Raw genomic sequence first — 19,565 nt, forward strand, 5'->3', positions numbered from 1 at the left:
TATCCTTTGCAACCGCTTCTGTCCACCCAATCTCGTTTTCTATTCCTATATACAGCAATATCAAGTTGTACACTACCTATTTCCAGTCACCAATATTAGCCTCTCTTTACTAAATTCGTTTACAATGTACGACTTGTTTTTTCAAATAATACTTTTCAGAATTAGTTAATCTGAAGCTACATTGGCATCTGTCTCGACAGTATATACAGAAACAAGTAACAATGTTTAAGGGATGTGGTTTATTCAATATTCGTTGCAAAACCCTGTCAGCTGGTGTAAAAATAAACTCAAACTACCCAACACGCGGGTAAGCCCATAAAGCTAAACTACATACATGGCCGGTTAGCTCAGTTGGTTAGAGCGTGGTGCTAATAACGCCAAGGCCGCGGGTTCGATCCCCGTACGGGCCATAAGGTTCCTATTGCAATGCGTTGGTAACTTTTAAAAGTTTGGCAGACTTTGGAAACAAGCGAATCCACACAAAATGTCATGAGGTCAATTTTTTGGAGTAACATCCATTGATATGTTTTCTGATCTATCTTTTTGAGGTCCAAAGTGGACGGCCTCAAACTTGCTTACGTTGAAATCCATTTGCCGCAGTTTTGCCCATTCACTTAATCGAGTAATATCTCTCTGTAATCTCATTCTTCCATCCACACTGCTCATAATTCTGTCTATCTTTGTGTCATCGGCAAACTTGGATATGTGTTTCTCGATCCCGTCATCTAATATCAATGAGACCGCCTAAATTGGGGTAAATTCACATTCAGCTTCAATCTCCACATCATCTTGAGACATTTTTTTTTGCTCCGTGTGTGTTGCGCCTTGGAAACTTCTGCACTTTGTCCTCTGGAGCTCAAATATAATTCAATTCGAATAACTGCAAAGATGTCAGAATCCAATTGGTGACTTTTCACTAAAAAGCAGTGAGATAACAGGGCTCGTCCGGGATTTGAACCCGGGACCTCTCGCATATTCTATTAGAAAAACGCCCTAAGCGAGAATCATACCCCTAGACCAACGAGCCGCTTGCTAGAAAGTCCTGCAGCCGGTCTAAAATTTCACCATAGTCTTCAGCCGATCGGCTATCCTTTGCAACCGCTTCTGTCCACCCAATCTCGTTTTCTATTCCTATATACAGCAATATCAAGTTGTACACGACCTATTTCCAGTCACCAATATTAGCCTCTCTTTACTAAATTCGTTTACAATGTACGACTTGTTTTTTCAAATAATACTTTTCAGAATTAGTTAATCTGAAGCTACATTGGCATCTGTCTCGGCATCGTCAGAGTATACAAGCTACCATAAGTATATTTTACTCACATTGCTGTTTTCTTTCACTGTGAGGGCGAAGAGACAAAAATGTGGAGACATTAGCTACGAATTTATCAGCTGGGTTGCACCTTTACTTTTCCGACCGTCTCAGTCTTTTTTTCCTTTACCTTTCCCTGCTGGTGTTGCAGGTGAGATCAGCCTTTACCGTTCCAGGAAGCCTGAGAAGTCCATCAGGGGACAACATGGAGACAAGAGACAAGGAGAGATAGAGAGATTCGTGCAAATAAAGTCGCTTATAAATGGGTGGTTCTGCAAAGTAGCAGAATTTTAGTTGCAGATTGGGCAAGATTCTTTCTTGTGTATTTGAATTTTGCAAGAGTACATTGGGCACCCAATTAAAAGCGCCGGCCACGCTCGAGTATCTCTCATGCTCTGAGAGAGACAAATGAAGTGAGTTAGATCCAGTTCATTCATTTGAGCATTGAACGGATCTTTAAACAATAATTCAGCGAGCAGAAATCAAACCTGCGAAGGAAAACTCCATTTGATCTTGAATTTAACGCTTCAACCACTCGGCGATCGCAGCGGCACATGGCAGTACTTGCATGCATGGCTGTAGATGCTACTTTACACTGCCAGTTGCTTCAAACGATGCCCGATAGACCGGCGTTGTCTTGTAGCTTTCCCAGGAGCTTCATTTGATTCGGTGGGTCAAGTTTGGGAAATTGAACGATTTGCACCGGCAGCTTGTGGTAGCATATTACCTCATTTTCATTACCGGTAATGAACCACTGCAGCCACTGCAGAATTCGGTGCCACCCATAGCCGATCGGCCATCCTTTCAGACCTCTTCTATCCATCCAATCACGTTTTCTATTCCGATGTAGAGAAATGTCGAGTTGCACACTAACTATTTCCTCCGTTCTCTTTCGCAAACATATCACTGAACCAAACTTCACAAGTCACTCAGGAAAAATAATTCAGTTCAAAATCATTCGCTTCCGAAGGACCTGCGAGGACAGACTGACCAAACCTGCGTTCAGTCGTGAAGCTTGTGGGTGTGTTGTGATCCGAAGGGACAGAGACAGGCCTGCGACACGGAGCGAAGGCAGGAACTCAGAAATGTGGCCATAAATGGGCAGACAGTCAGTCACAGTCATTGATTCTGACACACGGCCCGGTAGTTGTTCAGTCAGTCGGGGAGCGAGGCCTGCAGCCAGCAAAGAAAAAGCCTGGCCTGAGAATAAGGCAGAGACCCAATCAGACGGATAGACAGACAGACATCTGACTCAACGTCGAAACGCAGCGTGATCGAATCACGTTGCGGTGATATCATTTTCACAGTAGCTCAGGGTCCTGCCCACAGGTTTTATAGCGGGGCAGTGTTTTATGGATGGGCTGTTCATTGTGAGTAAAATATTATTGATCGGAATTTAATTTGTTACATTAAAGTGCTCTTTGTTTGTTAATTTTGATCTACATCCTCGACAGTATATACAGAAACAAGTAACAATGTTTAAGGGATGTGGTTTATTCAATATTCGTTGCAAAACCCTGTCAGCTGGTGTAAAAATAAACTCAAACTACCCAACACGCGGGTAAGCCCATAAAGCTAAACTACATACATGGCCGGTTCGCTCAGTTGGTTAGAGCGTGGTGCTAATAACGCCAAGGCCGCGGGTTCCTATTGCAATGCGTTGGTAACTTTTAAAAGTTTGGCAGACTTTGGAAACAAGCGAATCCACACAAAATGTCATGAGGTCAATTTTTTGGAGTAACATCCATTGATATGTTTTCTGATCTATCTTTTTGAGGTCCAAAGTGGACGGCCTCAAACTTGCTTACGTTGAAATCCATTTGCCGCAGTTTTGCCCATTCACTTAATCGAGTAATATCTCTCTGTAATCTCATTCTTCCATCCACACTGCTCATAATTCTGTCGATCTTTGTGTCATCGGCAAACTTGGATATGTGTTTCTCGATCCCGTCATCTAATATCAATGAGACCGCCTAAATTGGGGTAAATTCACATTCAGCTTCAATCTCCACATCATCTTGAGACATTTTATTTACTCCGTGTGTGTTGCGCCTTGGAAACTTCTGCACTTTGTCCTCTGGAGCTCAAATATAATTCAATTCGAATAACTGCAAAGATGTCAGAATCCAATTGGTGACTTTTCACTAAAAAGCAGTGAGATAACAGGGCTCGTCCGGGATTTGAACCCGGGACCTCTCGCTTATTCTATTAGAAAAACGCCCTAAGCGAGAATCATACCCCTAGACCAACGAGCCGCTTGCTAGGAAGTCCTGCAACCGGTCTAAAATTTCACCATAGTCTTCAGCCGATCGGCTATCCTTTGCAACCGCTTCTGTCCACCCAATCTCTTTTTCTATTCCTATATACAGCAATATCAAGTTGTACACTACCTATTTCCAGTCACCAATATTAGCCTCTCTTTACTAAATTCGTTTACAATGTACGACTTGTTTTTTCAAATAATACTTTTCAGAATTAGTTAATCTGAAGCTACATTGGCATCTGTCTCGGCATCGTCAGAGTATACAAGCTACCATAAGTATATTTTACTCACATTGCTGTTTTCTTTCACTGTGAGGGCGAAGAGACAAAAATGTGGAGACATTAGCTACGAATTTATCAGCTGGGTTGCACCTTTACTTTTCCGACCGTCTCAGTCTTTTTTTCCTTTACCTTTCCCTGCTGGTGTTGCAGGTTAGATCAGCCTTTCCCGTTCCAGGAAGCCTGAGAAGTCCATCAGGGGACAACATGGAGACAAGAGACAAGGAGAGATAGAGAGATTCGTGCAAATAAAGTCGCTTATAAATGGGTGGTTCTGCAAAGTAGCAGAATTTTAGTTGCAGATTGGGCAAGATTCTTTCTTGTGTATTTGAATTTTGCAAGAGTACATTGGGCACCCAATTAAAAGCGCCGGCCACGCTCGAGTATCTCTCATGCTCTGAGAGAGACAAATGAAGTGAGTTAGATCCAGTTCATTCATTTGAGCATTGAACGGATCTTTAAACAATAATTCAGCGAGCAGAAATCAAACCTGCGAAGGAAAACTCCATTTGATCTTGAATTTAACGCTTCAACCACTCGGCGATCGCAGCGGCACATGGCAGTACTTGCATGCATGGCTGTAGATGCTACTTTACACTGCCAGTTGCTTCAAACGATGCCCGATAGACCGGCGTTGTCTTGTAGCTTTCCCAGGAGCTTCATTTGATTCGGTGGGTCAAGTTTGGGAAATTGAACGATTTGCACCGGCAGCTTGTGGTAGCATATTACCTCATTTTCATTACCGGTAATGAACCACTGCAGCCACTGCAGAATTCGGTGCCACCCACAGCCGATCGGCCATCCTTTCAGACCTCTTCTATCCATCCAATCACGTTTTCTATTCCGATGTAGAGAAATGTCGAGTTGCACACTAACTATTTCCTCCGTTCTCTTTCGCAAACATATCACTGAACCAAACTTCACAAGTCACTCAGGAAAAATAATTCAGTTCAAAATCATTAGCTTCCGAAGGACCTGCGAGGACAGACTGACCAAACCTGCGTTCAGTCGTGAAGCTTGTGGGTGTGTTGTGATCCGAAGGGACAGAGACAGGCCTGCGACACGGAGCGAAGGCAGGAACTCAGAAATGTGGCCATAAATGGGCAGACAGTCAGTCACAGTCATTGATTCTGACACACGGCCCGGTAGTTGTTCAGTCAGTCGGGGAGCGAGGCCTGCAGCCAGCAAAGAAAAAGCCTGGCCTGAGAATAAGGCAGAGACCCAATCAGACGGATAGACAGACAGACATCTGACTCAACGTCGAAACGCAGCGTGATCGAATCACGTTGCGGTGATATCATTTTCACAGTAGCTCAGGGTCCTGCCCACAGGTTTTATAGCGGGGCAGTGTTTTATGGATGGTCTGTTCATTGTGAGTAAAATATTATTGATCGGAATTTAATTTGTTACATTAAAGTGCTCTTTGTTTGTTAATTTTGATCTACATCCTCGACAGTATATACAGAAACAAGTAACAATGTTTAAGGGATGTGGTTTATTCAATATTCGTTGCAAAACCCTGTCAGCTGGTGTAAAAATAAACTCAAACTACCCAACACGCGGGTAAGCCCATAAAGCTAAACTACATACATGGCCGGTTAGCTCAGTTGGTTAGAGCGTGGTGCTAATAACGCCAAGGCCGCGGGTTCGATCCCCGTACGGGCCATAAGGTTCCTATTGCAATGCGTTGGTAACTTTTAAAAGTTTGGCAGACTTTGGAAACAAGCGAATCCACACAAAATGTCATGAGGTCAATTTTTTGGAGTAACATCCATTGATATGTTTTCTGATCTATCTTTTTGAGGTCCAAAGTGGACGGCCTCAAACTTGCTTACGTTGAAATCCATTTGCCGCAGTTTTGCCCATTCACTTAATCGAGTAATATCTCTCTGTAATCTCATTCTTCCATCCACACTGCTCATAATTCTGTCGATCTTTGTGTCATCGGCAAACTTGGATATGTGTTTCTCGATCCCGTCATCTAATATCAATGAGACCGCCTAAATTGGGGTAAATTCACATTCAGCTTCAATCTCCACATCATCTTGAGACATTTTTTTTTGCTCCGTGTGTGTTGCGCCTTGGAAACTTCTGCACTTTGTCCTCTGGAGCGCAAATATAATTCAATTCGAACAACTGCAAAGATGTCAGAATCCAATTGGTGACTTTTCACTAAAAAGCGGTGAGATAACAGGGCTCGTCCGGGATTTGAACCCGGGACCTCTCGCATATTCTATTAGAAAAACGCCCTAAGCGAGAATCATACCCCTAGACCAACGAGCCGCTTGCTAGAAAGTCCTGCAGCCGGTCTAAAATTTCACCATAGTCTTCAGCCGATCGGCTATCCTTTGCAACCGCTTCTGTCCACCCAATCTCGTTTTCTATTCCTATATACAGCAATATCAAGTTGTACACTACCTATTTCCAGTCACCAATATTAGCCTCTCTTTACTAAATTCGTTTACAATGTACGACTTGTTTTTTCAAATAATACTTTTCAGAATTAGTTAATCTGAAGCTACATTGGCATCTGTCTCGGCATCGTCAGAGTATGCAAGCTACCATAAGTATATTTTACTCACATTGCTGTTTTCTTTCACTGTGAGGGCGAAGAGACAAAAATGTGGAGACATTAGCTACGAATTTATCAGCTGGGTTGCACCTTTACTTTTCCGACCGTCTCAGTCTTTTTTTCCTTTACCTTTCCCTGCTGGTGTTGCAGGTTAGATCAGCCTTTACCGTTCCAGGAAGCCTGAGAAGTCCATCAGGGGACAACATGGAGACAAGAGACAAGGAGAGATAGAGAGATTCGTGCAAATAAAGTCGCTTATAAATGGGTGGTTCTGCAAAGTAGCAGAATTTTAGTTGCAGATTGTCAAGATTCTTTCTTGTGTATTTGAATTTTGCAAGAGTACATTGGGCACCCAATTAAAAGCGCCGGCCACGCTCGAGTATCTCTCATGCTCTGAGAGAGACAAATGAAGTGAGTTAGATCCAGTTCATTCATTTGAGCATTGAACGGATCTTTAAACAATAATTCAGCGAGCAGAAATCAAACCTGCGAAGGAAAACTCCATTTGATCTTGAATTTAACGCTTCAACCACTCGGCGATCGCAGCGGCACATGGCAGTACTTGCATGCATGGCTGTAGATGCTACTTTACACTGCCAGTTGCTTCAAACGATGCCCGATAGACCGGCGTTGTCTTGTAGCTTTCCCAGGAGCTTCATTTGATTCGGTGGGTCAAGTTTGGGAAATTGAACGATTTGCACCGGCAGCTTGTGGTAGCATATTACCTCATTTTCATTACCGGTAATGAACCACTGCAGCCACTGCAGAATTCGGTGCCACCCACAGCCGATCGGCCATCCTTTCAGACCTCTTCTATCCATCCAATCACGTTTTCTATTCCGATGTAGAGAAATGTCGAGTTGCACACTAACTATTTCCTCCGTTCTCTTTCGCAAACATATCACTGAACCAAACTTCACAAGTCACTCAGGAAAAATAATTCAGTTCAAAATCATTCGCTTCCGAAGGACCTGCGAGGACAGACTGACCAAACCTGCGTTCAGTCGTGAAGCTTGTGGGTGTGTTGTGATCCGAAGGGACAGAGACAGGCCTGCGACACGGAGCGAAGGCAGGAACTCAGAAATGTGGCCATAAATGGGCAGACAGTCAGTCACAGTCATTGATTCTGACACACGGCCCGGTAGTTGTTCAGTCAGTCGGGGAGCGAGGCCTGCAGCCAGCAAAGAAAAAGCCTGGCCTGAGAATAAGGCAGAGACCCAATCAGACGGATAGACAGACAGACATCTGACTCAACGTCGAAACGCAGCGTGATCGAATCACGTTGCGGTGATATCATTTTCACAGTAGCTCAGGGTCCTGCCCACAGGTTTTATAGCGGGGCAGTGTTTTATGGATGGTCTGTTCATTGTGAGTAAAATATTATTGATCGGAATTTAATTTGTTACATTAAAGTGCTCTTTGTTTGTTAATTTTGATCTACATCCTCGACAGTATATACAGAAACAAGTAACAATGTTTAAGGGATGTGGTTTATTCAATATTCGTTGCAAAACCCTGTCAGCTGGTGTAAAAATAAACTCAAACTACCCAACACGCGGGTAAGCCCATAAAGCTAAACTACATACATGGCCGGTTAGCTCAGTTGGTTAGAGCGTGGTGCTAATAACGCCAAGGCCGCGGGTTCGATCCCCGTACGGGCCATAAGGTTCCTATTGCAATGCGTTGGTAACTTTTAAAAGTTTGGCAGACTTTGGAAACAAGCGAATCCACACAAAATGTCATGAGGTCAATTTTTTGGAGTAACATCCATTGATATGTTTTCTGATCTATCTTTTTGAGGTCCAAAGTGGACGGCCTCAAACTTGCTTACGTTGAAATCCATTTGCCGCAGTTTTGCCCATTCACTTAATCGAGTAATATCTCTCTGTAATCTCATTCTTCCATCCACACTGCTCATAATTCTGTCGATCTTTGTGTCATCGGCAAACTTGGATATGTGTTTCTCGATCCCGTCATCTAATATCAATGAGACCGCCTAAATTGGGGTAAATTCACATTCAGCTTCAATCTCCACATCATCTTGAGACATTTTTTTTTGCTCCGTGTGTGTTGCGCCTTGGAAACTTCTGCACTTTGTCCTCTGGAGCGCAAATATAATTCAATTCGAACAACTGCAAAGATGTCAGAATCCAATTGGTGACTTTTCACTAAAAAGCGGTGAGATAACAGGGCTCGTCCGGGATTTGAACCCGGGACCTCTCGCATATTCTATTAGAAAAACGCCCTAAGCGAGAATCATACCCCTAGACCAACGAGCCGCTTGCTAGAAAGTCCTGCAGCCGGTCTAAAATTTCACCATAGTCTTCAGCCGATCGGCTATCCTTTGCAACCGCTTCTGTCCACCCAATCTCGTTTTCTATTCCTATATACAGCAATATCAAGTTGTACACTACCTATTTCCAGTCACCAATATTAGCCTCTCTTTACTAAATTCGTTTACAATGTACGACTTGTTTTTTCAAATAATACTTTTCAGAATTAGTTAATCTGAAGCTACATTGGCATCTGTCTCGGCATCGTCAGAGTATGCAAGCTACCATAAGTATATTTTACTCACATTGCTGTTTTCTTTCACTGTGAGGGCGAAGAGACAAAAATGTGGAGACATTAGCTACGAATTTATCAGCTGGGTTGCACCTTTACTTTTCCGACCGTCTCAGTCTTTTTTTCCTTTACCTTTCCCTGCTGGTGTTGCAGGTTAGATCAGCCTTTACCGTTCCAGGAAGCCTGAGAAGTCCATCAGGGGACAACATGGAGACAAGAGACAAGGAGAGATAGAGAGATTCGTGCAAATAAAGTCGCTTATAAATGGGTGGTTCTGCAAAGTAGCAGAATTTTAGTTGCAGATTGTCAAGATTCTTTCTTGTGTATTTGAATTTTGCAAGAGTACATTGGGCACCCAATTAAAAGCGCCGGCCACGCTCGAGTATCTCTCATGCTCTGAGAGAGACAAATGAAGTGAGTTAGATCCAGTTCATTCATTTGAGCATTGAACGGATCTTTAAACAATAATTCAGCGAGCAGAAATCAAACCTGCGAAGGAAAACTCCATTTGATCTTGAATTTAACGCTTCAACCACTCGGCGATCGCAGCGGCACATGGCAGTACTTGCATGCATGGCTGTAGATGCTACTTTACACTGCCAGTTGCTTCAAACGATGCCCGATAGACCGGCGTTGTCTTGTAGCTTTCCCAGGAGCTTCATTTGATTCGGTGGGTCAAGTTTGGGAAATTGAACGATTTGCACCGGCAGCTTGTGGTAGCATATTACCTCATTTTCATTACCGGTAATGAACCACTGCAGCCACTGCAGAATTCGGTGCCACCCACAGCCGATCGGCCATCCTTTCAGACCTCTTCTATCCATCCAATCACGTTTTCTATTCCGATGTAGAGAAATGTCGAGTTGCACACTAACTATTTCCTCCGTTCTCTTTCGCAAACATATCACTGAACCAAACTTCACAAGTCACTCAGGAAAAATAATTCAGTTCAAAATCATTCGCTTCCGAAGGACCTGCGAGGACAGACTGACCAAACCTGCGTTCAGTCGTGAAGCTTGTGGGTGTGTTGTGATCCGAAGGGACAGAGACAGGCCTGCGACACGGAGCGAAGGCAGGAACTCAGAAATGTGGCCATAAATGGGCAGACAGTCAGTCACAGTCATTGATTCTGACACACGGCCCGGTAGTTGTTCAGTCAGTCGGGGAGCGAGGCCTGCAGCCAGCAAAGAAAAAGCCTGGCCTGAGAATAAGGCAGAGACCCAATCAGACGGATAGACAGACAGACATCTGACTCAACGTCGAAACGCAGCGTGATCGAATCACGTTGCGGTGATATCATTTTCACAGTAGCTCAGGGTCCTGCCCACATGTTTTATAGCGGGGCAGTGTTTTATGGATGGTCTGTTCATTGTGAGTAAAATATTATTGATCGGAATTTAATTTGTTACATTAAAGTGCTCTTTGTTTGTTAATTTTGATCTACATCCTCGACAGTATATACAGAAACAAGTAACAATGTTTAAGGGATGTGGTTTATTCAATATTCGTTGCAAAACCCTGTCAGCTGGTGTAAAAATAAACTCAAACTACCCAACACGCGGGTAAGCCCATAAAGCTAAACTACATACATGGCCGGTTAGCTCAGTTGGTTAGAGCGTGGTGCTAATAACGCCAAGGCCGCGGGTTCGATCCCCGTACGGGCCATAAGGTTCCTATTGCAATGCGTTGGTAACTTTTAAAAGTTTGGCAGACTTTGGAAACAAGCGAATCCACACAAAATGTCATGAGGTCAATTTTTTGGAGTAACATCCATTGATATGTTTTCTGATCTATCTTTTTGAGGTCCAAAGTGGACGGCCTCAAACTTGCTTACGTTGAAATCCATTTGCCGCAGTTTTGCCCATTCATTTAATCGAGTAATATCTCTCTGGAATCTCATTCTTCCATCCACACTGCTCATAATTCTGTCTATCTTTGTGTCATCGGCAAACTTGGATATGTGTTTCTCGATCCCGTCATCTAATATCAATGAGACCGCCTAAATTGGGGTAAATTCACATTCAGCTTCAATCTCCACATCATCTTGAGACATTTGTTTTTGCTCCGTGTGTGTTGCGCCTTGGAAACTTCTGCACTTTGTCCTCTGGAGCTCAAATATAATTCAATTCGAACAACTGCAAAGATGTCAGAATCCAATTGGTGACTTTTCACTAAAAAGCAGTGAGATAACAGGGCTCGTCCGGGATTTGAACCCGGGACCTCTCGCATATTCTATTAGAAAAACGCCCTAAGCGAGAATCATACCCCTAGACCAACGAGCCGCTTGCTAGAAAGTCCTGCAGCCGGTCTAAAATTTCACCATAGTCTTCAGCCGATCGGCTATCCTTTGCAACCGCTTCTGTCCACCCAATCTCGTTTTCTATTCCTATATACAGCAATATCAAGTTGTACACTACCTATTTCCAGTCACCAATATTAGCCTCTCTTTACTAAATTCGTTTACAATGTACGACTTGTTTTTTCAAATAATACTTTTCAGAATTAGTTAATCTGAAGCTACATTGGCATCTGTCTCGACAGTATATACAGAAACAAGTAACAATGTTTAAGGGATGTGGTTTATTCAATATTCGTTGCAAAACCCTGTCAGCTGGTGTAAAAATAAACTCAAACTACCCAACACGCGGGTAAGCCCATAAAGCTAAACTACATACATGGCCGGTTAGCTCAGTTGGTTAGAGCGTGGTGCTAATAACGCCAAGGCCGCGGGTTCGATCCCCGTACGGGCCATAAGGTTCCTATTGCAATGCGTTGGTAACTTTTAAAAGTTTGGCAGACTTTGGAAACAAGCGAATCCACACAAAATGTCATGAGGTCAATTTTTTGGAGTAACATCCATTGATATGTTTTCTGATCTATCTTTTTGAGGTCCAAAGTGGACGGCCTCAAACTTGCTTACGTTGAAATCCATTTGCCGCAGTTTTGCCCATTCACTTAATCGAGTAATATCTCTCTGTAATCTCATTCTTCCATCCACACTGCTCATAATTCTGTCTATCTTTGTGTCATCGGCAAACTTGGATATGTGTTTCTCGATCCCGTCATCTAATATCAATGAGACCGCCTAAATTGGGGTAAATTCACATTCAGCTTCAATCTCCACATCATCTTGAGACATTTTTTTTTGCTCCGTGTGTGTTGCGCCTTGGAAACTTCTGCACTTTGTCCTCTGGAGCTCAAATATAATTCAATTCGAATAACTGCAAAGATGTCAGAATCCAATTGGTGACTTTTCACTAAAAAGCAGTGAGATAACAGGGCTCGTCCGGGATTTGAACCCGGGACCTCTCGCATATTCTATTAGAAAAACGCCCTAAGCGAGAATCATACCCCTAGACCAACGAGCCGCTTGCTAGAAAGTCCTGCAGCCGGTCTAAAATTTCACCATAGTCTTCAGCCGATCGGCTATCCTTTGCAACCGCTTCTGTCCACCCAATCTCGTTTTCTATTCCTATATACAGCAATATCAAGTTGTACACGACCTATTTCCAGTCACCAATATTAGCCTCTCTTTACTAAATTCGTTTACAATGTACGACTTGTTTTTTCAAATAATACTTTTCAGAATTAGTTAATCTGAAGCTACATTGGCATCTGTCTCGGCATCGTCAGAGTATACAAGCTACCATAAGTATATTTTACTCACATTGCTGTTTTCTTTCACTGTGAGGGCGAAGAGACAAAAATGTGGAGACATTAGCTACGAATTTATCAGCTGGGTTGCACCTTTACTTTTCCGACCGTCTCAGTCTTTTTTTCCTTTACCTTTCCCTGCTGGTGTTGCAGGTGAGATCAGCCTTTACCGTTCCAGGAAGCCTGAGAAGTCCATCAGGGGACAACATGGAGACAAGAGACAAGGAGAGATAGAGAGATTCGTGCAAATAAAGTCGCTTATAAATGGGTGGTTCTGCAAAGTAGCAGAATTTTAGTTGCAGATTGGGCAAGATTCTTTCTTGTGTATTTGAATTTTGCAAGAGTACATTGGGCACCCAATTAAAAGCGCCGGCCACGCTCGAGTATCTCTCATGCTCTGAGAGAGACAAATGAAGTGAGTTAGATCCAGTTCATTCATTTGAGCATTGAACGGATCTTTAAACAATAATTCAGCGAGCAGAAATCAAACCTGCGAAGGAAAACTCCATTTGATCTTGAATTTAACGCTTCAACCACTCGGCGATCGCAGCGGCACATGGCAGTACTTGCATGCATGGCTGTAGATGCTACTTTACACTGCCAGTTGCTTCAAACGATGCCCGATAGACCGGCGTTGTCTTGTAGCTTTCCCAGGAGCTTCATTTGATTCGGTGGGTCAAGTTTGGGAAATTGAACGATTTGCACCGGCAGCTTGTGGTAGCATATTACCTCATTTTCATTACCGGTAATGAACCACTGCAGCCACTGCAGAATTCGGTGCCACCCATAGCCGATCGGCCATCCTTTCAGACCTCTTCTATCCATCCAATCACGTTTTCTATTCCGATGTAGAGAAATGTCGAGTTGCACACTAACTATTTCCTCCGTTCTCTTTCGCAAACATATCACTGAACCAAACTTCACAAGTCACTCAGGAAAAATAATTCAGTTCAAAATCATTCGCTTCCGAAGGACCTGCGAGGACAGACTGACCAAACCTGCGTTCAGTCGTGAAGCTTGTGGGTGTGTTGTGATCCGAAGGGACAGAGACAGGCCTGCGACACGGAGCGAAGGCAGGAACTCAGAAATGTGGCCATAAATGGGCAGACAGTCAGTCACAGTCATTGATTCTGACACACGGCCCGGTAGTTGTTCAGTCAGTCGGGGAGCGAGGCCTGCAGCCAGCAAAGAAAAAGCCTGGCCTGAGAATAAGGCAGAGACCCAATCAGACGGATAGACAGACAGACATCTGACTCAACGTCGAAACGCAGCGTGATCGAATCACGTTGCGGTGATATCATTTTCACAGTAGCTCAGGGTCCTGCCCACAGGTTTTATAGCGGGGCAGTGTTTTATGGATGGGCTGTTCATTGTGAGTAAAATATTATTGATCGGAATTTAATTTGTTACATTAAAGTGCTCTTTGTTTGTTAATTTTGATCTACATCCTCGACAGTATATACAGAAACAAGTAACAATGTTTAAGGGATGTGGTTTATTCAATATTCGTTGCAAAACCCTGTCAGCTGGTGTAAAAATAAACTCAAACTACCCAACACGCGGGTAAGCCCATAAAGCTAAACTACATACATGGCCGGTTCGCTCAGTTGGTTAGAGCGTGGTGCTAATAACGCCAAGGCCGCGGGTTCCTATTGCAATGCGTTGGTAACTTTTAAAAGTTTGGCAGACTTTGGAAACAAGCGAATCCACACAAAATGTCATGAGGTCAATTTTTTGGAGTAACATCCATTGATATGTTTTCTGATCTATCTTTTTGAGGTCCAAAGTGGACGGCCTCAAACTTGCTTACGTTGAAATCCATTTGCCGCAGTTTTGCCCATTCACTTAATCGAGTAATATCTCTCTGTAATCTCATTCTTCCATCCACACTGCTCATAATTCTGTCGATCTTTGTGTCATCGGCAAACTTGGATATGTGTTTCTCGATCCCGTCATCTAATATCAATGAGACCGCCTAAATTGGGGTAAATTCACATTCAGCTTCAATCTCCACATCATCTTGAGACATTTTATTTACTCCGTGTGTGTTGCGCCTTGGAAACTTCTGCACTTTGTCCTCTGGAGCTCAAATATAATTCAATTCGAATAACTGCAAAGATGTCAGAATCCAATTGGTGACTTTTCACTAAAAAGCAGTGAGATAACAGGGCTCGTCCGGGATTTGAACCCGGGACCTCTCGCTTATTCTATTAGAAAAACGCCCTAAGCGAGAATCATACCCCTAGACCAACGAGCCGCTTGCTAGGAAGTCCTGCAACCGGTCTAAAATTTCACCATAGTCTTCAGCCGATCGGCTATCCTTTGCAACCGCTTCTGTCCACCCAATCTCTTTTTCTATTCCTATATACAGCAATATCAAGTTGTACACTACCTATTTCCAGTCACCAATATTAGCCTCTCTTTACTAAATTCGTTTACAATGTACGACTTGTTTTTTCAAATAATACTTTTCAGAATTAGTTAATCTGAAGCTACATTGGCATCTGTCTCGGCATCGTCAGAGTATACAAGCTACCATAAGTATATTTTACTCACATTGCTGTTTTCTTTCACTGTGAGGGCGAAGAGACAAAAATGTGGAGACATTAGCTACGAATTTATCAGCTGGGTTGCACCTTTACTTTTCCGACCGTCTCAGTCTTTTTTTCCTTTACCTTTCCCTGCTGGTGTTGCAGGTTAGATCAGCCTTTCCCGTTCCAGGAAGCCTGAGAAGTCCATCAGGGGACAACATGGAGACAAGAGACAAGGAGAGATAGAGAGATTCGTGCAAATAAAGTCGCTTATAAATGGGTGGTTCTGCAAAGTAGCAGAATTTTAGTTGCAGATTGGGCAAGATTCTTTCTTGTGTATTTGAATTTTGCAAGAGTACATTGGGCACCCAATTAAAAGCGCCGGCCACGCTCGAGTATCTCTCATGCTCTGAGAGAGACAAATGAAGTGAGTTAGATCCAGTTCATTCATTTGAGCATTGAACGGATCTTTAAACAATAATTCAGCGAGCAGAAATCAAACCTGCGAAGGAAAACTCCATTTGATCTTGAATTTAACGCTTCAACCACTCGGCGATCGCAGCGGCACATGGCAGTACTTGCATGCATGGCTGTAGATGCTACTTTACACTGCCAGTTGCTTCAAACGATGCCCGATAGACCGGCGTTGTCTTGTAGCTTTCCCAGGAGCTTCATTTGATTCGGTGGGTCAAGTTTGGGAAATTGAACGATTTGCACCGGCAGCTTGTGGTAGCATATTACCTCATTTTCATTACCGGTAATGAACCACTGCAGCCACTGCAGAATTCGGTGCCACCCACAGCCGATCGGCCATCCTTTCAGACCTCTTCTATCCATCCAATCACGTTTTCTATTCCGATGTAGAGAAATGTCGAGTTGCACACTAACTATTTCCTCCGTTCTCTTTCGCAAACATATCACTGAACCAAACTTCACAAGTCACTCAGGAAAAATAATTCAGTTCAAAATCATTCGCTTCCGAAGGACCTGCGAGGACAGACTGACCAAACCTGCGTTCAGTCGTGAAGCTTGTGGGTGTGTTGTGATCCGAAGGGACAGAGACAGGCCTGCGACACGGAGCGAAGGCAGGAACTCAGAAATGTGGCCATAAATGGGCAGACAGTCAGTCACAGTCATTGATTCTGACACACGGCCCGGTAGTTGTTCAGTCAGTCGGGGAGCGAGGCCTGCAGCCAGCAAAGAAAAAGCCTGGCCTGAGAATAAGGCAGAGACCCAATCAGACGGATAGACAGACAGACATCTGACTCAACGTCGAAACGCAGCGTGATCGAATCACGTTGCGGTGATATCATTTTCACAGTAGCTCAGGGTCCTGCCCACAGGTTTTATAGCGGGGCAGTGTTTTATGGATGGTCTGTTCATTGTGAGTAAAATATTATTGATCGGAATTTAATTTGTTACATTAAAGTGCTCTTTGTTTGTTAATTTTGATCTACATCCTCGACAGTATATACAGAAACAAGTAACAATGTTTAAGGGATGTGGTTTATTCAATATTCGTTGCAAAACCCTGTCAGCTGGTGTAAAAATAAACTCAAACTACCCAACACGCGGGTAAGCCCATAAAGCTAAACTACATACATGGCCGGTTAGCTCAGTTGGTTAGAGCGTGGTGCTAATAACGCCAAGGCCGCGGGTTCGATCCCCGTACGGGCCATAAGGTTCCTATTGCAATGCGTTGGTAACTTTTAAAAGTTTGGCAGACTTTGGAAACAAGCGAATCCACACAAAATGTCATGAGGTCAATTTTTTGGAGTAACATCCATTGATATGTTTTCTGATCTATCTTTTTGAGGTCCAAAGTGGACGGCCTCAAACTTGCTTACGTTGAAATCCATTTGCCGCAGTTTTGCCCATTCACTTAATCGAGTAATATCTCTCTGTAATCTCATTCTTCCATCCACACTGCTCATAATTCTGTCGATCTTTGTGTCATCGGCAAACTTGGATATGTGTTTCTCGATCCCGTCATCTAATATCAATGAGACCGCCTAAATTGGGGTAAATTCACATTCAGCTTCAATCTCCACATCATCTTGAGACATTTTTTTTTGCTCCGTGTGTGTTGCGCCTTGGAAACTTCTGCACTTTGTCCTCTGGAGCGCAAATATAATTCAATTCGAACAACTGCAAAGATGTCAGAATCCAATTGGTGACTTTTCACTAAAAAGCGGTGAGATAACAGGGCTCGTCCGGGATTTGAACCCGGGACCTCTCGCATATTCTATTAGAAAAACGCCCTAAGCGAGAATCATACCCCTAGACCAACGAGCCGCTTGCTAGAAAGTCCTGCAGCCGGTCTAAAATTTCACCATAGTCTTCAGCCGATCGGCTATCCTTTGCAACCGCTTCTGTCCACCCAATCTCGTTTTCTATTCCTATATACAGCAATATCAAGTTGTACACTACCTATTTCCAGTCACCAATATTAGCCTCTCTTTACTAAATTCGTTTACAATGTACGACTTGTTTTTTCAAATAATACTTTTCAGAATTAGTTAATCTGAAGCTACATTGGCATCTGTCTCGGCATCGTCAGAGTATGCAAGCTACCATAAGTATATTTTACTCACATTGCTGTTTTCTTTCACTGTGAGGGCGAAGAGACAAAAATGTGGAGACATTAGCTACGAATTTATCAGCTGGGTTGCACCTTTACTTTTCCGACCGTCTCAGTCTTTTTTTCCTTTACCTTTCCCTGCTGGTGTTGCAGGTTAGATCAGCCTTTACCGTTCCAGGAAGCCTGAGAAGTCCATCAGGGGACAACATGGAGACAAGAGACAAGGAGAGATAGAGAGATTCGTGCAAATAAAGTCGCTTATAAATGGGTGGTTCTGCAAAGTAGCAGAATTTTAGTTGCAGATTGTCAAGATTCTTTCTTGTGTATTTGAATTTTGCAAGAGTACATTGGGCACCCAATTAAAAGCGCCGGCCACGCTCGAGTATCTCTCATGCTCTGAGAGAGACAAATGAAGTGAGTTAGATCCAGTTCATTCATTTGAGCATTGAACGGATCTTTAAACAATAATTCAGCGAGCAGAAATCAAACCTGCGAAGGAAAACTCCATTTGATCTTGAATTTAACGCTTCAACCACTCGGCGATCGCAGCGGCACATGGCAGTACTTGCATGCATGGCTGTAGATGCTACTTTACACTGCCAGTTGCTTCAAACGATGCCCGATAGACCGGCGTTGTCTTGTAGCTTTCCCAGGAGCTTCATTTGATTCGGTGGGTCAAGTTTGGGAAATTGAACGATTTGCACCGGCAGCTTGTGGTAGCATATTACCTCATTTTCATTACCGGTAATGAACCACTGCAGCCACTGCAGAATTCGGTGCCACCCACAGCCGATCGGCCATCCTTTCAGACCTCTTCTATCCATCCAATCACGTTTTCTATTCCGATGTAGAGAAATGTCGAGTTGCACACTAACTATTTCCTCCGTTCTCTTTCGCAAACATATCACTGAACCAAACTTCACAAGTCACTCAGGAAAAATAATTCAGTTCAAAATCATTCGCTTCCGAAGGACCTGCGAGGACAGACTGACCAAACCTGCGTTCAGTCGTGAAGCTTGTGGGTGTGTTGTGATCCGAAGGGACAGAGACAGGCCTGCGACACGGAGCGAAGGCAGGAACTCAGAAATGTGGCCATAAATGGGCAGACAGTCAGTCACAGTCATTGATTCTGACACACGGCCCGGTAGTTGTTCAGTCAGTCGGGGAGCGAGGCCTGCAGCCAGCAAAGAAAAAGCCTGGCCTGAGAATAAGGCAGAGACCCAATCAGACGGATAGACAGACAGACATCTGACTCAACGTCGAAACGCAGCGTGATCGAATCACGTTGCGGTGATATCATTTTCACAGTAGCTCAGGGTCCTGCCCACAGGTTTTATAGCGGGGCAGTGTTTTATGGATGGGCTGTTCATTGTGAGTAAAATATTATTGATCGGAATTTAATTTGTTACATTAAAGTGCTCTTTGTTTGTTAATTTTGATCTACATCCTCGACAGTATATACAGAAACAAGTAACAATGTTTAAGGGATGTGGTTTATTCAATATTCGTTGCAAAACCCTGTCAGCTGGTGTAAAAATAAACTCAAACTACCCAACACGCGGGTAAGCCCATAAAGCTAAACTACATACATGGCCGGTTAGCTCAGTTGGTTAGAGCGTGGTGCTAATAACGCCAAGGCCGCGGGTTCGATCCCCGTACGGGCCATAAGGTTCCTATTGCAATGCGTTGGTAACTTTTAAAAGTTTGGCAGACTTTGGAAACAAGCGAATCCACACAAAATGTCATGAGGTCAATTTTTTGGAGTAACATCCATTGATATGTTTTCTGATCGATCTTTTTGAGGTC

At 43.5% G+C, this 19,565-nt stretch overlaps 15 non-coding genes across 15 annotated transcripts; 7 read left to right on the forward strand and 8 right to left on the reverse strand.

Annotated features, from left to right (window-relative positions):
* The first annotated feature begins 336 nt into the window (after nt 1–336).
* trnai-aau (transfer RNA isoleucine (anticodon AAU)) lies at nt 337–410 on the forward strand. The gene has a single exon. It is a non-coding gene; the product is annotated as a tRNA-Ile (tRNA).
* A 527-nt stretch (nt 411–937) lies between these two features.
* Nucleotides 938–1,027, reverse strand: trnap-agg (transfer RNA proline (anticodon AGG)). Its single transcript is given in 2 exon segments — nt 938–973; nt 992–1,027. It is a non-coding gene; the product is annotated as a tRNA-Pro (tRNA).
* Nucleotides 1,028–3,480: 2,453 nt separating this feature from the next.
* Nucleotides 3,481–3,570, reverse strand: trnap-agg (transfer RNA proline (anticodon AGG)). The gene is given in 2 exon segments: nt 3,481–3,516; nt 3,535–3,570. It is a non-coding gene; the product is annotated as a tRNA-Pro (tRNA).
* A 1,878-nt stretch (nt 3,571–5,448) lies between these two features.
* trnai-aau (transfer RNA isoleucine (anticodon AAU)) lies at nt 5,449–5,522 on the forward strand. The gene has a single exon. It is a non-coding gene; the product is annotated as a tRNA-Ile (tRNA).
* Nucleotides 5,523–6,049: 527 nt separating this feature from the next.
* Nucleotides 6,050–6,139, reverse strand: trnap-agg (transfer RNA proline (anticodon AGG)). Its single transcript is given in 2 exon segments — nt 6,050–6,085; nt 6,104–6,139. It is a non-coding gene; the product is annotated as a tRNA-Pro (tRNA).
* Nucleotides 6,140–8,016: 1,877 nt separating this feature from the next.
* trnai-aau (transfer RNA isoleucine (anticodon AAU)) lies at nt 8,017–8,090 on the forward strand. Its single transcript has one exon. It is a non-coding gene; the product is annotated as a tRNA-Ile (tRNA).
* Nucleotides 8,091–8,617: 527 nt separating this feature from the next.
* On the reverse strand, nt 8,618–8,707 carry trnap-agg (transfer RNA proline (anticodon AGG)). The gene is given in 2 exon segments: nt 8,618–8,653; nt 8,672–8,707. It is a non-coding gene; the product is annotated as a tRNA-Pro (tRNA).
* A 1,877-nt stretch (nt 8,708–10,584) lies between these two features.
* On the forward strand, nt 10,585–10,658 carry trnai-aau (transfer RNA isoleucine (anticodon AAU)). The gene has a single exon. It is a non-coding gene; the product is annotated as a tRNA-Ile (tRNA).
* Nucleotides 10,659–11,185: 527 nt separating this feature from the next.
* trnap-agg (transfer RNA proline (anticodon AGG)) lies at nt 11,186–11,275 on the reverse strand. Its single transcript is given in 2 exon segments — nt 11,186–11,221; nt 11,240–11,275. It is a non-coding gene; the product is annotated as a tRNA-Pro (tRNA).
* Nucleotides 11,276–11,670: 395 nt separating this feature from the next.
* trnai-aau (transfer RNA isoleucine (anticodon AAU)) lies at nt 11,671–11,744 on the forward strand. Its single transcript has one exon. It is a non-coding gene; the product is annotated as a tRNA-Ile (tRNA).
* Nucleotides 11,745–12,271: 527 nt separating this feature from the next.
* trnap-agg (transfer RNA proline (anticodon AGG)) lies at nt 12,272–12,361 on the reverse strand. Its single transcript is given in 2 exon segments — nt 12,272–12,307; nt 12,326–12,361. It is a non-coding gene; the product is annotated as a tRNA-Pro (tRNA).
* Nucleotides 12,362–14,814: 2,453 nt separating this feature from the next.
* trnap-agg (transfer RNA proline (anticodon AGG)) lies at nt 14,815–14,904 on the reverse strand. The gene is given in 2 exon segments: nt 14,815–14,850; nt 14,869–14,904. It is a non-coding gene; the product is annotated as a tRNA-Pro (tRNA).
* Nucleotides 14,905–16,782: 1,878 nt separating this feature from the next.
* On the forward strand, nt 16,783–16,856 carry trnai-aau (transfer RNA isoleucine (anticodon AAU)). The gene has a single exon. It is a non-coding gene; the product is annotated as a tRNA-Ile (tRNA).
* Nucleotides 16,857–17,383: 527 nt separating this feature from the next.
* On the reverse strand, nt 17,384–17,473 carry trnap-agg (transfer RNA proline (anticodon AGG)). Its single transcript is given in 2 exon segments — nt 17,384–17,419; nt 17,438–17,473. It is a non-coding gene; the product is annotated as a tRNA-Pro (tRNA).
* Nucleotides 17,474–19,350: 1,877 nt separating this feature from the next.
* On the forward strand, nt 19,351–19,424 carry trnai-aau (transfer RNA isoleucine (anticodon AAU)). Its single transcript has one exon. It is a non-coding gene; the product is annotated as a tRNA-Ile (tRNA).
* Nucleotides 19,425–19,565: the final 141 nt, after the last annotated feature.

Source organism: Heptranchias perlo, chromosome 20, assembly GCF_035084215.1.
Source record: "Heptranchias perlo isolate sHepPer1 chromosome 20, sHepPer1.hap1, whole genome shotgun sequence".
Lineage (NCBI taxonomy): Eukaryota > Metazoa > Chordata > Chondrichthyes > Hexanchiformes > Hexanchidae > Heptranchias > Heptranchias perlo.